This window comes from Cryptomeria japonica, chromosome 8 (assembly GCF_030272615.1).
Source record: "Cryptomeria japonica chromosome 8, Sugi_1.0, whole genome shotgun sequence".
Classification (NCBI taxonomy): domain Eukaryota; kingdom Viridiplantae; phylum Streptophyta; class Pinopsida; order Cupressales; family Cupressaceae; genus Cryptomeria; species Cryptomeria japonica.
The window spans coordinates 160480631-160502367 of record NC_081412.1 but is presented as its reverse complement, the minus strand read 5'-3'; positions in this window follow the sequence as shown (position 1 = coordinate 160502367).

Here is a 21737-nt window from a genome sequence, read left to right as displayed (position 1 = left end):
ACCCTGTAAGGGGAAAAACCACAGTGGGAAACCTTACCCACAATCAGATGATACTACTATAGATAGTAAGTGTACATAAATGGGGTCTGCACATGCAGAAAGGCCAACAGCCTAGAGCTCACTGCTCAATCACAAAATGGGATTCACACTGACTACAGTTGGATGGTTAAATCCAATAATAATGTACTGCACAAAATAACATCTTCATATGCTTGATTCAGTACTGGTGTAATGCTGATATGCATACAAAAAAACCTAGCTTCACCTTCAAATGATGTCTTCATGTATAGCTCTGCTTAATCTTGCATATACCTTCACACAATCCTTTTACGCATTCCACACTTGATCTTATAAATAAGATCTTACATTTATACCATAACCTAAGACCAATTTTAGTAGGTCAGCTCTACAAGATATTACAATAAAAACATTTTACAAACAATATAATATCCGATGCAATAACTGATTGAACATGTTGGCTTAATGCATTTACAACAATAATTAATCATCTCCATAGCGTGCCATGCTGATCTGGAAAAGATAAACCTGTCGGTGTAACCCTAGATAACCCTAGACCTATTTGCCGGTAAATGCAAATATGCAAATATGAATATACCAATGATCAAAACTCTAGGACAAGATGTCCAAACGATGTCTTTGACATAACCATGTGTCTTCCATGCCATTCCAAGTGTCGGTGATCATTATATCTTGATGGCGTGCCATATACCAGTAACTGTGCAATAGTTACTTGTTTGTCGATGAATGTTGTTGGATCTCCAAAGTGCTAGTGTTTTAGTAGGTGTTGACATCAATGACAAAACCATACCAAAATACCAACAAAATTGTTGAAACATCAAGTTTTTCCAAAAAAAAAAATGGTAATTAGATCCAAAGTGGTATAAAATATACATTTAGTAGATAGTTCCAATTGGAAAGTTGTGGCACCTATATAAGATAGCTATAATGCATCTATATAGACCATATGATGACTAAAATTAATTTTTAGTTAGAATTACCTAAATTCACTTGTGCTAATAAGTTGGCTTGAAATGTGACACAGTATTGTGCTTTTACAGAAGTTAATTTTATAGACATAAATAAAGAAGCTAAGGATTAGAACAATCATGTAGCACCTCATTAAACAAAGGAATTTTTTTCAGTGAAGATACCAAATGGGAAGATAGAGACTTTATATATTGGAACATATTCAATTGGTCATTTTCAATGACAACTTTTTTGTGAAGGGGCCATATTACACCCTTAATATTGTAGTGTGCATGGGGATACTTGTAGTTCAATTGTAGGTAGCATAAGTTCAAATTAAGTTATGAGATAACTAATCTAGTCATATATGAGTAGTTAAGGTCACCTAGGTGGCATCCATGACATAAGTATGGTATATATAAAAAAAATATTAGCATCATATAGCTAACCTTTATCTTGTGAAATGATTTTGGAGGTTTTCCCCCTCAAAGTGTTGTATTATTCTCAAGTATGTTCAAGCCTTTGTATCATATTTTCTATTATATTCTTCTTTTGCAAAAAATATTTTATTACAAGTTATTATATTCTTCTCCACATAATTTTGTGTTGGATCCTTACTCATAAATGATAAGTTTGTAGATTTGGGATGAAGTTGCACTTATAGGTCTATAATCTAGGTTCAAGCTCATCCTAGTAGGCAGTGATATTTGTCTCTACATGCATTGTTGAATATCCAAGAAGTTAAGAGGGGGTGAGTGAATCAATTAATAATAAAATCCTATTTTAAACTTTATTTACAGACCTGGAACAACTAGCAGAATTAATAAAATAAATAAATAAGAAAACACATGCACATAACAAATCAGACATAAGAAACACCAGAATTTACAAAGAAAATACAAGAAGGGAAAAACCAAAGAGAATGCTAATTCTCAATATATAAACAACGGTTATGGTGATTTTTCCAAAGGATGGTTCACTGTCGGGATGCTCATTATGAGAGGGTTCACTGCCTAGAAAGGCTCACTACCAGAGGGCTCACTACTGAAGAGAGAAAGATACAAGAGAAACCACCACTGAAATACAATCTACACAGTTGGATCTACTTCTGGTATCAATCGTTAACTCAACTAAACACAACAACTAGATTCTTTCAATCTCGCATATCTTCAACATGAAAAGCCACACAGAAACTCATCCAAATTAAACTCTTTTACATGTTGTCTCTGGAAAAACATAATCCTCAATGTCAGCCAAGACAGATATCTAAAATAGGTCTCTACTAAAAATTTTTGTGGTGGGAAGGAATGAGAAGTATACCTCATTACAATGTTCCTCATTGACCATATCAACACCCTACGAACATTGCCAAAACTAGACCTAGAATATTAGTTGCACACTATACAACTCGTGTTACACGTCTTCAAAGTCTGAACCAAAAACCTCAACTTTCAGACCAATCCAGACCTAAGAATAGCACTAAACAACAAATATTTCAGAAAGCCAAAACATCCAAAAAATTTGGGAAACCTCCAAATGCTCAATACCATCTCATACATACACTATTGCTCAACATATCACATCCCGACCTAATCTAGACCACAAGATTTGACATCAATGACAACATATAACATAATGCTAACAATCTCCCCCTTTGTCATTGATGGAAACATCCATCAACAACAATCATATGAAGACAAAAAACATAAACATTATACTCTCTCTCCCCCTAAGAGGAAGCACTCAAGCATCAGTCCAGAAAAGAATATCCAAGATGCTCACTGGACCAATGCACATTAAAATGCACATTAGTTAAAACTGGAAAGGGGTAATACCCCTAACATTTGTTGGAGATACTCAAACATATCTTTGCACAATGCCTTAGTAAAGATATTTGCAATCTGCTCCTTTTTAGGTACATACTCAAATCTGACTTCATTGTCCAACACTTTTTCCCTCAAGAAATGGTACCTAATAGATATATGCTTTGTTTTGGAATGTTGTACCAAATTCTTTGAAATGTTTATTGCACTAGTACTATCACACATGATTGAGATAGGATTATCAAACTTCACACTAATGTCCTTCAAAGCCTATTCCATTAGTAAGATCTATGTGCAACATGAGGATGATGCAATACATTCTGCTTTTGTTGTAGATTGAGACATAGAATCTTACTTCTTACTCGACCAAGCAACAAACCAAGATCCAAGGAAGAATGCTCCTCCACTTGTACTTTTTCTATCATCAACATTTTCGACACAGTTTGTATCTGTATAAGTTGTCAAGGTAAAATCTGAGCTCTTGGGATACCAAAAACCAAACTCTTATGTGCCTTTGAGATATCTAAAAATCCTTTACAACATGTGATTCTTTTGGTTCTTGCTAAAATTGTAAGAAAACTTGCAGCCAAATTTATGACAATTTCCACATAACCCAATTTAGATCTTAATCAAATCAACTCATAGAATCCACATGCAAAGAATAGACAACATGCCCATGAAAAGGTGACACAAGATATATCCTGGGAAAACCCTCATGAGGGAAAAACCCATCCTCCAAAAGCATCATCCACCATGTATCATCAGCAATGCATCCATTAGAATACAACTATGGAAAGTCTTCAAAAACCCATCCATCACAAGCCATCAACAAGCACTCCATGTGAACAAGCATGAATCAACGCATCCCATGCCATAATTCCTTCTTCACAAATGCTAACCTAGCTAACTGACTAACCCAAACAACTACCCTTGTGGTTGCTTTTATAAACACAAGCTCCCACAAAACCATCAAGTGGTATTACATCAAAACCATGTGCCCAAAACCATGTGATAATAAAATATAATATTTTTCCTACCTACCCTTGACCCACATTTGATATTGGGTACTTCATCACAATTACATTACCCAATATTAAATAAAAATAATATAATAGTACCAATGTGCTAGTACAACTCATCAAGTGGTTACAAGAATAATCCAAGGGAATCTCTACATGTTGCACGTCCATCTAGGTGCTCCTAGGTGTAACAATACAATACAATTCCATGTCCACCTCACAAAATAAAATAATATAATGAAACATTATAATGCAAGGTGTACAACACCTTTTTCCCAACATTCTCTCACTTGTTGTATACATTGCATAAGGGGCAAGAAGTTATCTGTCACACAGATAAGAGACTAATCTCTCCACGCACATATACCATCACGAGTCCAAGTGCTCCATGTGCTCCATCAAGATACTTGAAACAAGAAATAAAGTGACCACCATCTCATACATGAATGATCCCACCCTCCATCACTCCACTACCACTAGACATGAAAAGGCCATCCAAAGAGAAAGCCACACAATCTGTCGCAACAAATGATAAGTCTTGCACCAACTGATATCCGAACACAAACACTAATCCAAAGGTATCCATTACAAAAGTAGATGTTTACATAACTGAAATAACACCCATAGCAAGTGCTGAAACATCAACTATACATGCCTCCAAGGTATAAAAACCAATTGAATAACATCTCGTCAACATATGCAACATGTAACATGCAACCATAAGCCCCAAGTGCAATACCTACCATGTATGTACACCAAGGAACTCCCACTGTATAGGTAATGTCAATATCAAAAATGAATCCACTAACAAGATATCATAGAAGTGTAACCATGTAGTATCAAGAACATTCACATCAATAAGAACATCATGTAAACCGATAACCTGCAAGTACCACTCTCACACCATGTCTCCAACATTCTCCCATGTTCTCCACACCAACAAAAGAAAGAGATAAAGGAACCTCTATGTCATCTCCCACATGACAACACATGAACACAAAACTAGTGAAAACATAGCTCCAAACAACCTCCAACCAATATAATGTGAATACGAACATCCAGGAAGATAACCAAAACAAAGAGAGAAACACAACAAATCAAATCCTGTAGTATGTACTTCTACACAAACCTCTAAATACTAACTGTGTCAAGTATGATCTCCTCCATAAAACCCCACATGAAAAGCATAACAACACCCAAACACCATTCAGTCCCTTGGACCAAACAAATATATATAACATGTAATCAACATGGATGTAAGCCTCTCATAACCAAGAAGATCAAACTAATATCCATTCCCAATCCCAAGGGAATGTTCCCAATAAACCATCTCCCAAACTAATATAAATGAATAACACCATCATAATAATAACTCAAATGCACAAGGAGATAACCAATGCCATACATCTCTCAAATGAATCATCTAGAACTAACCATCTCCATAGCTCAAGACCCATATCTATGAAAGATAAGAATAAACATAATCCACCTGAAAGGAAACAATGGGCAATACCTCTCAAGTAGTAAACCGTCGAGTAGACCAAGAGTGGGGAATGAGAATGCTCATCCTAGATATCCAAGTCCCATGACTCATCTAAGAATAATCTCCTCTCAAGTCTATACTAGGTGAATGCTCCACAGACTTCCTACTGGAACCATCAACCATTCCAACACATATGTCTAAACACAAGAGAATATCAACATCACCTATGTCTCCAAGTATCCATGAGTACCTGTAACCAATCAATTGATGCCAAACTCCAAATGCAATGTAGCATCACCATGAACTAATGAAGCAAATGATCATGTATCCAATACAAAGAGAACTACCAAGATCAATGTCAAAGCTCCAACCGTAGAATCAAGAACATAAACATGACAACATGATCCAACCATCTCAACCAAAGAGATAGCGTGCTCCACATGAACATATCCAATAACCATATCATGCCAAAACTCTAAATGAATATCAAGAGTGCACCATGAAACAATATCAACCATCCTATCAAGCAAGGATAATATGTCAAATGAAAGCATAAACCACACCTCAACCAAGGACTCCTTGAGCCCTGAAGATGTCAACATCCTCAAATATCATGAAGATCACCATCTCCTACAAATGTACCCACAAATGTGAAAGATCCGTTTGTAGCAACAAGATCTAAGGAATCCTCGAAGCGTCTGCACACTAAGAAGATCATCCACCATCCAATGGTGAATACACATCACTACTATAATCTCCCACTAAACTAAGACACCAAGCTCTCCATACAATCATGATAAACATATCCTAAATCAAGATCATCCAGGTATACACACATACAACTAAAATGACAACAATATTAAGTAAACCATGAACTCTATCTCAAGAAGATAGAAAACCACCAACAAAAAATTAGGACCAAATCCTATACCACCACATCACACTATCAAAATCTCCCACTAAAAGTGTATACAATCTATCCACAACAATATGATAAAACCATCCTCTAACCATGAGAATCAACCAAAGCCATCTAACAATCAAAGAACTCAAAGTCCACATCAGTGTTGGCATTGTGTTTTCATTTATGTCAACTGGTATAACATAACCAGTGTGAGAGATTGAAGTGTATTGGTGACATTGATGTCAGCCAAATATTGCAGGTCAATGGTACAAAAGTCAGTGTTGGCATGTGTTGTTGACATGCATTGGAGATCGTTATGGTATGATGACCGATAAGTAATGTGTTGGCTTTGAGTGGCTGCCAACCGTAATGTTACAAGAATCACATCAACACTGGAGGTGAAGCATATGCAGTCCACCGATAAGAGTTGGATGTTATACAGCAGGACTCCCACCGGATGAAGAAGCTATCACAAGATTAAGTGAAAGGTTGACTGAGAATGTGATGCTTCTTTGAGAAAGGATGGCATATGTCAAGGTGAAGATTTTTCCTCCTCTCTATGAAGTCACATTTATATCCTGGTAGAATAATTTCCTAAGATAAGGATGCCAGAGCAGGCCAAGGCAGGTGATTGGATGCACAGGCTAGATGACCAAGTGGAAGATGAGAAAGCCTCCACAATGTGAGATCAGAGATGAATACTGGATTAGTGTGTGAAGACATGATGTGCTATCAAGGTAGAGAAGGAAGAGTTAAGATGGTGAGTTTGCCTTCTTGGCAAACTAGTTGAGAAGAGAACCATTCAAATGAAAATGAGGCTCTGTAGTTGCACACATGGAGTTACCAGTATGCAGATGGAAAGTGGTGTTGCCACAAATTCATAACGGATGGAGATAGTTGGCATGAAGGTATCATGCACACTACCGGTATGAAGGCAAAAAATGCAAATTGGTAAACAAGGAGAATACCGACATACAACCAAGTGGACAAAGAGACAAAGGTGAAGTTCTCTTAGTTTGATGAAGATACACATGATGTGTCCTCCAAGAGTGTTTTTGAAGACAGGGCTAACAAGATCCACTGGCACAAGGAAGGAGAAGGCAAGAAGGTTAACCGGTAGGCAAAGAGGGACCAGTAGTATGAAGCATACACCGGTTGTGTGATACTGGTTGGTGAGCATGTTGGTTCGACATAGTGAGCTTAGGTGGATGTCGACAAAAGTTATAAGAGAAGACATACCAGCAGGGTTACTAGAGAATCGGTAGGGTTATATGTCCGGTATGTGTGCACCAATTGAGTGTTTGGTCGGTGATCTTGTCTGAACGGCACATTGGTCTAATATTGTCACAACCCTCCTTTATCACTTTTTGATTTGATACAATTCTATTATATAATTTTTGGTTGAGCTATTGAAAATGATTGAATAAATAATATGAAAGAATAAAAATGGACACGCACACACACACTTGGAGAGTATAATTCAAAGGCAATTTTTATTTTTTTAAATTTTTTTCCCACTCCCAATTATGGCACATGTTGTAGGCGGAATTAGAAGCTTCTAGAGGAATCTCCACCACCTTGCATGTAACTCCCCCACTAAGTTTTTAATCAATTTGCATGAGTCCAATATTGGAAAAGAATCTCTTTTTTTAATTAAATTCTCTAGATAGTGGAATTGAGGGATTTTTCTTATAAATTGTAAGCAAGTTTTCAAAGAAGGGAGTTGATTATGTTTCGAAGAAAATTTCCCAAGTTTTTAGTAGTAGGATCTTCTTTGGTAGTCTCATTTTTGTTGTAGGATTGTTATGTTATTGTTTGAAAGATTTCTCTCAAGTGGCAAGGAAGGATCTAAGGAGGATAGCTAGAAGGTTGGAGAGGATTCAACATCGAACTTCGATAAGCTAGGTTCTCTTCTTGTTATTTCACATTCTCGTATGAGAAAATGGTATTATCCAAAATATAGCTTCTAGATCTTCCTTTATAAAAAATTTCTTTTGTGGTAAATCCTTCTTTAGGGATAATAGTGAAAAGATAGCTTATCTATTTGTTTTATTTTTCCTTAGAGAAGAAATATCATATCTTGCTTGCATGTGAAAGACAACTTATTATTTGTTTAATTTTCTTTAGAAAATATCAGTTCTTGCATTACTTCTATCAAATTCATTACTGGAATGGAAATTCAAATGCAATTCCTTTCTTACATTAAAATCTTACTCCCCTATAGAAAATGCCTAATAATAAGATATAAATCTCATGTATTCATTTCTCTCTGTGAATAATCCTCTGAATAAATCCTTATTCTCATTTGATTACATAAATAACTTTTATCTGGTTATATACTTCTCTTTGTGAATATTAGTTGAAATGGAGGAATATATTTCTCTGTGAATAATCCTTTGTGTTATTCATCCCTGTGAATAAATCCTTATTCTCATTTGATTACATAAATATTTTTTATCTGGTTATATACTTCTCTCTCTGAATACTAGTTGAAATGGAGGAATATATTTCTCTGTGAATAATCCTTTGTGTTATTCATCCCTGTGAATAAATCCTTATTCTCATTTGGTTACATTAATATTTTTATATCTGGTTATATACTTCTCTCTGAGAATAATAGTTGAAATTGAGGTATAAATCTCTTTGTGAATAATCCTCTGTGTTATTCATTCTTGTAAATAAATCCTTATTCTTATTTGTATACATTAATATTTTTATCTCTCATATATTGGTTAAATACTACTCTCTGTGCTTAAATAAATTGGAAACTAGAAACTATATATATAAGTATTTAAACTATCGTTAAAAAAATTTATGCAAACACATTATGCGAAATCGTACGGTGAAATTTATTTCGCATGGGTTAGTGGACTGTTGCAGGGAGGGGATGGGCGGAGTTAATACCGCAGGTTAGGGGTACCCAGTGGTACCCTCCACTAACCTGTGGTCACTGCTACGGCAGTGGCCGCAAGGTAGTGGGGGGGACCACGACGGTCCCCTCATCACTGCAGGCCTGCATCTGTAGGCTCGCAGTGATGATGGGACCTGTGGGCCCCTTCCCACTCCCCATTGCCTTAAATAGGGCCCTGTGCCTTATTGCATTAATTAATTTTTTTTTCTATGTATATTAAGATTCAATTTAAAAATCGTTAATATTTAGTTAGTTAAATTTTAAAGTTTAATTGTTATTTATCTTTAAGTTAGTAGATTTAAATTTAGAAAATTTATAAGTAATTAGGATCATTGTATATTGAAATTGTAATTCCAAATTTATGTGTATAATTACCATTGGAGATTATTGGGTTACTTAATCGATAATATTTAGATTCATTTAAAAACATGATCCAAAACTACCAAAAGTCCAAACTAATTTTTCATTTTGAACTAGTAATGCTATAACTAATTATTCTCGTGATAGAAGTAAACATTGCTTCATTTTGCATGTAAATAGCACTATTGTTTTGACACCATTGAATTATACATATACATATTAATTTGCATTCATGATCAAGTTACATTTCCAAATGCAATTACACGTTTTAATACGTGAGTTCCTAATCGTCTTTATTGTGCAATCATATATTGCAATCGGTATTACTTCTAAAAGTTACTTATATTGCAACCGGTATTAGAAGTTTTGTTTATGATAGTTATAAAGTGTCAAACCGATACATGGATACAACCGATATATACAAGAATGACCTGACACCAACTTGAAGATCCAGTGAAGATTATCAAAGAAGCAATGAAGGACAATCACTTTACATGTTGATATGGTTAACTCCAACCACTATTCATTGATTGTGTGATGAGTTATCCTAACGGACAAATTTTGGCGATAATTTGTGATGAGTTATGTTTGATTATCCAGATACACTACACCTAGGAAATTGTGATATAATTTCTAAGGCTGACATGAAATCTAAATGTCTATATGATGACATTATGATGAACTATTTTGGAGACATGATATGAGATGATTTGATGTGAAGATAGAAGTGTTAAGTTGTTGAAAGCATTGCAGAGTATGTTGTTTATGTAGTTTTGAGTGCGCAGAAGAGGATCTATTCAATCAAGTTGTGCTACTTCAAGATCACACCACCTGTTATTTTCTAATCACTACAACAGTCAAATCCCCTAACCAGGTTAGCTCTAAAAAGATTCATTGTACAAATCCTTTAACAAGGTGATCCATTAGTTTGGATTCAGAAATCCTCTACCAAGGTTACTCCTAACAGAGCTTTGGGATCTTTAACAGAATCCACTCTTAGCAGAGCATTTTTGTAGACCTTAACCAGCCAGTTACCTATTACTACAGATAGTTAACTTGTGAGTCCCATCTCACCGTGGTTTTTCCCATTTGGGTTTTCCACTTATAAACACTTGTGTTATGGTGGATGTTTTACTTATTGTGGATGATTTAGTATCATTTTGGATTGCATGCATAGTGTTGAATAAACTTGTTAAGTATATCTACCAATCAATGTTTAAAGTAGTATTGATTTTGGTGTCACTAGTTCACCCCCCCCCCTCCCCCCCGCCTCTCAGTGCTTTATAAGTCTATCAATTGGTATTAGAGCCTAACTTCTTTAAGGCTTAATTGCTTAGAAGGAAACCCTAAAGCCACCATGGGGAATATGAGCTACTTTGAGATGGTTAGAGTGCTTGAATCTACTAAGGATGAGCTTGAAACCCTAAGGGTCAGATTCAAAGCTTCACAAGTCAAAAGGAGAGAGCTAACTGAACAACTATTGGAAATTTCTTATAATAGTTCTTTAGATGAAGCTAACATTGATGCATTAGCTAAAGAAGTTGAAAAACTGAATGGTGAAAAGTTAAATCTAAGAAGAGAGTTAGAAGCCCTAACTATCTGCATAAGTCAAGAGCTGGAAGCTAGGAAGGCAGTTGAAGACCTTGTCAAAGAGAGAGATCATGAAATTGCTAAGATAAAATGAGAGAATGCAACTTTGCATGAGCATTGGCATGCAGAGAAAAAATAAAAAGAGGCCTTGCAGCTAGATCTTGAAATGGCATCATCTCTAAGAGAGACTCTTTCAAAACATAATGAGGATCTTACCAGAGGACTCACTGAGTCTAATGGGAAACTGAAAAAGTTCAAAAAAAGTTCTACCATGTTGGATGAGTAGATTCAATCACAAAGAATGAAAGGTGATACATCTGGACTTTTTTGTAACACATCGGAGAAAGGAGAGTCTTCTGGTACGAAGAGAAACATTCATAAAGACAAAACTACTCCTAAGGCTAACAAGCCTACCAGTAAGAAAGTATTTAAACCTATTTATTTTGTCTGTCATAAACCTGGACATACTGCAAATGTGTGTAGAAACAAACCCAATGGAAATACAAGCTACAATGCAAATACTAGGTATGTATCTAAGAGATTTGAAGGTCATTGTTTCACATGCAACATGTATGGACATAGATTAGTTGAATGTGGATATGGAGCAAATAATCTAGTACCTCACGTGAATCCAAGACCTAATGGTAACTGGATGAGAACCTGTGACAACAGGGGTAACATGAACTGGCAGAGACCCTATGTCAACCGTTTTAGTCCATTTGAGATGGAAAAGGTAACTAATATCATTTGTACCATTTGTAACAATTTTGGTCATGTGGCTATGAATTGCAGAAGGAGATCTAGAAGAGGCAATGCAAGACCTTGGAGATCATTTGGAATGGCCTTCTATCATTGTTATAAACCAGGACACATGGAGAAGTTTTGTAGATCCAGAAAGAACAAACCGATTAATCATTTTGAAGATCAGAAAGGTAAGTAGAAGGTAAATGTTGAAGAAACCAGAGAAGAGATGAACCGAATATGGAAAAAGAAGAGTGATGATATATGTACAGAAGAACCTAATCCTTCACCCAGTGTGGAGAATCTTGCACCAGTCAACTGAGCCTTTCAACAGGGCTAAGGGGAGAATAGCGGTAAATCTAATTCCGAACCCCTTGAAAGATGAGTGGTAAGAGAGTTTGAATTTTAAGTTGTTATGTGTAAAATCTTGATATCTTTTGTCAATCATTTTTTCAAAAGTTTATCCACCAATTTTAGACCTGTTAATATTGTATGCATCATTAAGAGGTGTATTAGGGTTTATAACCCTAGCGATCGAGCATTTAATGCGGTAGGTAAAAAGGATAAAAGCAAGTTTTACTATGTCATTTTTACCCTAAATGCATTTGAAAGAGAATTCTTGAGCACTTGCAGAGAAAAGAGATAATTGTTAGCTGGTATTAATCAAATTTGTGTTGTGATTTGTGTGATTGAAGTTGATTCGAAGGTTAGTGAAGGTTGAACTGGTGTGCATTTGAGTAATAAACCGGTAATCAAGGCAGTGCGTGAGAATTAAGGTATTTCTTTGTAAATCCCGCTTCGAATCTAGGTTAACTGAATGACTTCATCATCTAAGCAAGTAGAAAGGATAATGATTACACCAAAACCTATGGAGGTTGTAGAGTCAGAACGAATTGTGTCTTATAATGCTTTATCTCAAGTTCCTGATGGTGTTATTGTGAAAGGTGATTTGTCTAGCTACATTGACTATAAAATTGAATATTTAGGATCATTGTCAATTTATTCTCAATTGAAATTCCTTTGCGATAAGAGCAGAAAGATTCAACCCGAGTATATTAGGATTTATGAGAAGGGTTTTCATAATGTAGCTTATTTTCTTGAAGATTTTGAAGAGGAACATATCCAAATTATTCTTAGTCGTGTCTATGGTGAAAATATGTATTTGGAAAGGACACACACTATAACCAAGGAGGCTATTCAAGTTGTGACTGGTTTTTGGTCAACCAGTGAAGTTCCTAAGCTAAGGCAAATTTCTAAAGAGACTGTAACCACTTTAACCTCGTCTACCTCTAATGGGCATTCTTTTTCTGTTAATAATGTTCATTAAGGACCCAGCGGTTAAACTGGGTACTATGATTATAGGCTACCAGATATTCTATTCCAGTATAATAAACAATGTATCATCTGTAGCAGTGCATACTACCTATAAAATTATTGTTGAAAATGCAGATTATAACCTGTGTGAGGCCATAAGGAGTCAATTAATGTTGAATCTTCAGTCAATCAAGAAGGATAGAAGTTAGAAGTTCAAATTTGGTCAGTTGCTGATTGGTTTATTCTTTTACTTTCAGAATTTCCTATCGGGAATTGGTGATCTTGAATGGTCTAAAGACCTATCGGTTACTACTCAGATCAAGAACAAATTTAAGGTTGTTAAGAGAACTTTCTCAGCTACAATGAACAAGTATTTCAATGAGTCTCAGAATAAAATGAGTATGAGGGTAAGGCTACCTGAGGATGTGGCGAAAAACTTTGCTAAGAACATCATTTTCACAGTCACCACTAATTTCTGTCTGATGGAAGCTATTGAACCTAGAGAAGATGAAATGGAAGACATGAGCTATGAAGTCCATTATGACTTATTGATTGGTTATGCCAATAACCTATTGGCATCTCTAGTGGACAACAAGAAGAAAAGACTGGATACTGTTGAGGAGCAAACTGCAAAAGCTGAAACCAGTAGTGCTCAACCCAATAATGTGAAAGGAAAGAAGAAGAAAGTTGAGAAAGCAACTTCAACATCTTCTGTACCTACTAATACAAGAGTGAAAAGAAGTGTCCAAGTCAAAAAGGAACAGGTACCCAAAGTAACTACTACGAAGTAGACTGCAACAAATAAGAGAGGTTGAAAACTGATTCTCCAAGTAGATTTTGACGATACTGATAATGAGGAGGAACCCAAGAAAATGAAAGCAACTGGTAAAACAACTAAACCAGTGATAGAAGTGTCAAAGGCAACTGTTCCTATTAATTTCTTATCTTACAAGCCTATGACTAATTTTCAGAAGACAATGAAAACATTGGGGAGAAACAGATTTGATAATATCAAGAAATGTTTTGATTCATTTGATGAAAATCAGAAGGAACAAATTGTTCAACAGGTAATCAACTATTTATGTCAATATAATTGATTACCTCAGGATCTTAAAGATGATATTTCTGATTCTTTGTATTCCATTCTTGCAAATAAGTGGCAAATTGTTGTTGACAAAGATCAAGAAATTATTGATAATGTATTTATTCAATATTTTCTTGAATTATCTAGAGATGAATTAGTTGCCTTACTTGATAATTACAAAGGATGGTTTATCTCTAAGGCAAGAAGATTGAAGTTAATGAATGGGAAAATTCAAATTGTTGAAGTTGAGACTCATCAGATAGCTCGAAATGTTCAATGGATGCATAAGCATTCAAAGTCTTATGATGATGAGCAAGATGAGCCTACAGTATGACCAGAAATGGATGAGGAGGAAATAGTGCAAGTTGATGTTGTCTATCCTATCGAGAAGAAGGTTGACACTACTTTCCAATCAGTAATTTTTTTTTATGACATACATGATATTATAGATCTATCTGGAAACATTATTGCACCAGATATGCAACCACCGAAAATTACTAATTCACAGGTTAATATAGTGGAGATACCGGCAACTCAACCAAGAGTGGATATTCCACCCCCACCAGTAAATGATCAACTAGTGAAATCGAAACTCCCACCGGTTCCATAGGCTACTCAGGAGGAACCTGGTAAAAAAGTTGCTAAACAGACCTCTAAACAGGAAAATGTGAAAGAACAAGAGGAAGAGAAGACTAATAAGGAGACATCTGCTGAACCGGAAAGGCATTAGTCAAACAACAGAATGATAATGATGATGATGACTCATTTGGAATCAAAGGGCCTATAAATGTTGACAACACGAGTGCATCAAAATTATTGGAATTTGCAAACGTGGTGCAATCCAGAGCTTAGAAGAAGAGGCTTAAGGAATAGAGAATGGAAGCTGAAACCATTCAAAATGTTGTAGATATTCTGTCAAGCCTTCTACCAGAAATTGCTACAGGGAACTTGTCAACTCCCATTGGAAATATTGGCCAGTTGGTTGTTGATGCCTCTGACCAACTTAAGTCCCTTGAGGAAGTAGCATAGACCTATGCAAAGAAGAGCTACAGGAAGAAGCGAGGAGAATAGATCATGAAGGATATTGATATAGGGAGAATTGCCCTATCACTAAATAAATATTTGTTAAATCTATTGAAACAGGTGGGAAATTTCTTGCATCTACATCCAATGTTTTATTATTTTATACTGATATCAATCAAAGGTGAACAAAGCCCAAGCAAGAACTAGAAAAGATATGTAGTGCCTACATACCTTTACATGATTCAATCTTAGCTTTTGGCAAATCAATGGATGATTTGCAAAACCAGTTAGATATCTATGATTGTGAATAGGAAAAAAGACTTCGATCCCTGAAGGAGTTGAAGAATTTGCTCAGACCAAAAGTGGACATGTTACAAAGAGCATACAAGCATGCAGAAGCAATTTTGGCTACTCCAAAGACGTGTACGCTTGATGCAATGGAAGAATCCTGTACATAGGTCATGACTACAATAGAAATCAATGAAACCTTGTTGGAGACATGGGAAAATGATTTTTCTCAATTGAAGTGTATTTTTAGTGACATTTTTTTGAGAATTGCAATGAATACTCCTTGATTCAGATTTTCAAGTTTTTGTATATGTAAACATTTTGATACAAACTTTGCTATATATATATATATATATGTATTTTTCTTTTCAATTTGACATTGTTGTCAAAGGGGGAGTAGAAATATGTATGTGTGGTGAAAACTTTGTATGTACTATTAAGGGGGAGTAGATATATATGTGTACAAGTTTTGTAAGCACACTTAGTTGTATAGTTGTAAAATTTTCTAAGTGTTGCCATCAATGCCAAAGGGGGAGATTGTTGGCTTGATGATGATTGTAATGAATGACTTCATATGTTATCATTGATGGAACATGTATACACATACATATGTTCACATTGTCTACCGGTATTACTTCTAAAAGTTACTTATATTGCAACCGGTATTAGAAGTTTTGTTTATGATGGTTTAGAGAGTGTCAAACTGGTACATGGAGACAACCGATATATACAGGAATGACCCGACACCAACTTGAAGATCCAGCAGAGATTATCAAATAAGCAATGAAGGGCAATCAGTTTACATGTTGATATGGTTAACTCTAACCAGTAGCAATGTTCCAACCGGTATTCATTGATTGTATGATGAGTTATCCTAACCAACAAATTTTGGCTATAATTTGTCTTGATTTATGTTTGATTGTCTAGATACACTACACTTAGTAAATTTTGATATAATTTCTAAGGCCGACATGAAATCTAAATGTCTATATAATGACATTATGATGAACTATTTTGGAGACATGATATAAGATGATTTGATGTGAAGATAGAAGTGTTAAGTTGCTGAAAGCATTGCAGAGTATGTTGGTTATGCAGTTTTGAGTGCGCAGAAGGGGATCTATTCAATAAAGTTGTGCTACTTCTATATCACACCACTTGTTGTTTACTAATCACTATAACAGTCAAATCCTCTAACCGGGTAAGCTCTAACAAGCTTCATTGTACAAATCCTTTAACAAGGTGATCCGTTAGTTTGGATTCAGAAATCCTCTACGGAGGTTACTCCTAACAGGGTACTACCTTTAACAGGGTATAGCTCCTAACAAAGCTTTGGGATCTTTAACAGGATTTGCTCCTAGCAGAGCATTTTTGTAGACCATAATTGGTCAGTTACCTATTACTGCAGATAGTTAACTTGTGAGTCCCATCTCACCGTGGTTTTTCCCATTTGGGTTTTCCACGTATAAACATTTGTGTTATGGTGGATGTTTTACTTATTGTGGATGCTTTAATATCATTTTGGATTGCATGCATAGTGTTGAATAAATTTGTTAAGTATATCTATCGGTCAGTGTTTCAGTGCTTTATAATTCTATCAAAGTGGTCTACCAGTTGTGATTTCTTGGCTCTCTCAACACAAAATGGATGCAAAGTTCATCAAATGAACATTAAAGGTACATTCTAGAATGGTAATCTCAAATAAATGGCGTATCTGATTCAACCAAAAGGATATGTAGTCAATGGTCAAGAACGCCAATTATGCAAGCTAAAAAAACATCATATGGTTTAATGCAAGACCCAAAACCTTTGTAAGAAAAATTCACTAAGCACCACTAGAGTTCAATTCCAAGCAGTTTGAATTTGATAATGCAACTATTTTTAACAAAATGATTGATTTTACAGTTGTATTTAATTTATTATGTGGATGATCTATTTATAGGTTGTAACAATTAAAAATATATTTTTTTGTATTAAGTATCATAGAATCACAAAGCTCATGTTTTGCTCATTTGAGCATCCACGTTACAAACTTATTACAAATATCAGCTCCTTTTGAGCAAACTTATTACAAATACTAGCTCCTTGACCACCAAACTAGAAACAACAATTGGAAGACCAAGGGTCACAACTTTGAAATCATACAACCAATGGAAGACCAAGAGTCACAACTTAGAATTCCACACAAAGGTCTCCCTCATGGGAGTTGAACTTGGGGAGTTGAAGGTGTCCAAGGGGTTGAGCTTAGTTGGTTAAAGCATTAAAAATATATTTCAATTGTTTTAAAAGAATAATTGAAGCAAGAATTTGACATGATTGTCTTGAGACATCTTCATTACTATTTAGGTGTTGACGTGATTAAAAAATCCATGCATATCTTCTTACCGGACAAAGATATATTGGTGAATTTCTAAGCACTTTTGGCATGATTGACTACAAACCGCTAGGTACTCATATGGAGAAAAGTTTGAAACCACATCAGATGGATCTATAGCATTTGTTAATGCAACAACCTAGACACAATAATTGGTAACTTGAAAAAAGAGTTATTTGGTATTTGAAGGCAACTTAAAAACTATGAGCTTGGATACTCCAAGGCAACAAATTTTCAATTGATTGGCTACTTAGATTCTAATTGTGTAAGTGACTTGGATAATGAGAAATCTACTTCAGGTCTCCTAATGCATCTAGCGTCAATGGTCAATTCTTAATAACCTAATAACCAATCAAGATAAGCTCTATCTTCTCCAAAGGTAGAATATACGATAACTTCTAAGACAATTATGAAATATCATGACTCAAAAAGTTCGAAGATTTGTAAGAACGCCTAATTTCATCCATACCTCTAATAAAACTAACAATCAATATGCAATTAAATTGACAAAAAACGAACAATATTTCATAATCTAACCAAACACAACACAAATTTATTTGATTCAAGATTGTATCTATACAACTAAAATATTATCTTGTGATATTCTTGTGAAAGAATTTGGAAGATAGAAGTTTAAGAGAAAATTTGAAGAATGATTTGATTTTAGTATTAAGAGGGGATGCAAACATGTTAAACTTTTGTAATTTGGAATTACAATTTTTATTTTTGTTTTATTTAGTTGCATTTGAAAGTTTACTGTTACTTTATAGGAATGTCAATCCTAGTGTGACAGATTGGACAGATTGGTGCGGTCCCAGTTCCAGAAGTGGATGATTCTTTCTTGACGTGCTGAATGACTTCTCCTTGTCCTTTCTAAGTTTCCTTGCTCCCTGGTTTTTAAGGTTCAGTGAACCCACTTATTATTATTAGTTGAAGTTATCCATAATACTCTGATTTGCCCCACTCATTATTAGTTGAAGTTATCCATAATACTCTGATTTGCTGTCATATGCGCTGATCAAGTGTATTAGAGTCAAATTTTTTTCAGTTGGTATAGAGTAATTATTTTCGGATATGTCTTTTCAGTTGGATCATTTAGTAGAGATTGATAGAGTTGTGTAATTTGTTTCCGTTAGGCATCTGGCCCTTTTTGTTTTCTATCTCTTTCTAGTATTTAATAAATTTATATCCCTCTTTTCGTTGATATTGTAAGAGATGAGATTGAGATTATGTTTTGGGCGATTGTGGAGTAATAGATATCTCTTAATCATCCATTCTTCTAGTCGAAGAGATTTTAACAAGGATTCGTTCTCCCAAATCAAATTACAAAAAAGTTCATTACTTAACATGAAATCTTTCAAAAATAATTTATATCAAGTTACATGAATATCATATTAATCTCCATATGTTCATATTAATACACCAATAAAATATAATTTATTGCACAACTATCGATTTCACTTTATTTTTTGGGCCTTTTAGACACCTCGGCTAAAAAATATTAGCCAAGGTTTTGTCATTGTGCCAAAAGATCAACCTGTTAACGCCAATACAAACACCAGAGATAAACAAACCACAGAAGGCAATTAAGCCATGTCACAAATCCCCAAAGACAACGCTAAACAACCAAGGGGATGAAGGACACACACCTTCCAACAATCCACTCCCAACATGAACAATGGATTTGAACTAGTGACCTGTGCTCTGATACCATTTGTTAGCCAAGGTTTTGTTGACATTTGTGCTAAAAGATTGCCCTGTTAATGCCCTATACAAACACTAGAGATAAACAAACCATGGGAAGTGGTTAAGCCATGTCACAAATCCTTGAAGACAACGCTAAACAACCAAAGAAACACACCTCCAAAAAAATACTTACTGATGTGACATCATATTTGATGATGTCCCTCTGAAACCTTAATTATAAGCAAGAGACTTACTAAATAAAATACTGTAAAAAACTAGAAATAATTTGAAATTTTAACATACGAATTTAAAAAAACATACAGACATAAATCTATTATCAATTCTTTCCCACCAATGTATAACTTTTTTTCATCTATCCTGATCTTGAAGAATTTTTGTGGTTGTTAAATCTCTTTGACCATCTCCGAGAGTCACAACTACTGTAAGACCATTTTTTGTGGTTCAATCTCTTTGACATCTTTAACAGTGAGAACAACTGTAAGACCATTTTCTGGCAGTTGACAGACAATTTCAAATCCGGTCCCCACAGTCTCCCAAGTCCACAACATGAATTCATTCTTCTCAGAAATCAATCAAATCTACGTTAACTTACTTGATGATAGATTTTCAAATGAAAAGACTTTAATCAATTATGTTTGCCTATGAAAGAAGAGTATTAGTTGCTGGCTTTCTGAGTAGCAAATTAATTTGACAGAAATTTAGAAAAAAATCTCTACAGAAAAGTTCACCGCACTAGTTGAAGATGTATAGATTCATTGTTCTTTTGCCAGCTTTTGAACATTCCATCCGCTCCACAAACATGTGGTCCTAACACACAATTTTATTTTCTTATGTCGTTTAATAATGTAGGGTTGATGTGGATGTTATTAAAGTCTTTTATCTTTTTGTATTTTTCATAAATATATGGTTTATAATTATTTAATTGAATAAAATAGGTGAGAGTTTTATATCTTATTAAAACTTTTCTATTTATCTTTTTATAAATATTTGGGGTATAATTATGTGGTTGAATAAATATTTATGACTCGGGTGCAATTTCATTGACAATATTATGGTTGTTTGTACTTTTAATTCCATCATTTGTGTTCTCTTTCAAACAACTTTGTAATATTCACAAGAGATGTCTTACGCTCAGTTATTGGCAGTAATTAGATAATTGAAATTGTACTTAAAGTGGAGGTTAGTGACAATTGAATTGCACAAATAGTGCATTGTTGTTTGTACTTTTAATTCCATCATTTGTGTTCTCTTTCAAACAACTTTGTAATATTCACAAGACATGTCTTACGTTCAGTTATTGTGAGCAATTAGATAATTGAAATTGTACTTAAAGTGGATGTTAGTGACAATTGGATTGCACAAAATAGTGCATTGTTATTAGAATTGTGAATAATTAGTCAGAGAAAATTTCAATTTCTTCTTGTCAGTTTTAAACAACAACTATGATGAAGTGAGATTAAATAGTATATATAACACTACCAAGTATATGAGTCTTTTTAGTACATATATAACTATTCCTTTGATTATAATTATAGTATTATACGTGATTGTATACATGTTTTCCAAGTTCTTTAGATTGAATCTACACCTTCCAATTTTAGAAATTTGTAAAAATTTAATGTATACCAAATAAATGCGACTTGCTTTGTTAAAAAGTGAGATGTACATATATTTTAAATCTTTTAATAAAAGTAACATTTTATTCCTCATTTTAATAGACCTTTCGATATTCATTGATTCTTTTGTTGATTTAAAAACATTCGACAAATATCTCTCAATGAATTGGGCAAATAAATTGTAAATATACATTAATGAATGTCACATAATATAATTCCTTTGTCAATAGTTGTCCATTCTAAGATGTTGCTTATCACCTAAAACAATCCTCTTTGATCAATAATCCCTTGGGAAAGGCCTAGTCAATCCCAATCCATTTACTTTTTCACCATTTGTTTACTTGCAATCTAACTTCTCAAATTTATTCTATATATTATTCATCCCATGCTTCTATCTATTTTCAAATTTATTTCTCCTTAGAACCATATACATAAATAAATTGATAAATATTTAAATAAATAATTAGTTTATAAATAGGCATTATTTTAAGTTGCTTCATTGAACAATATAAT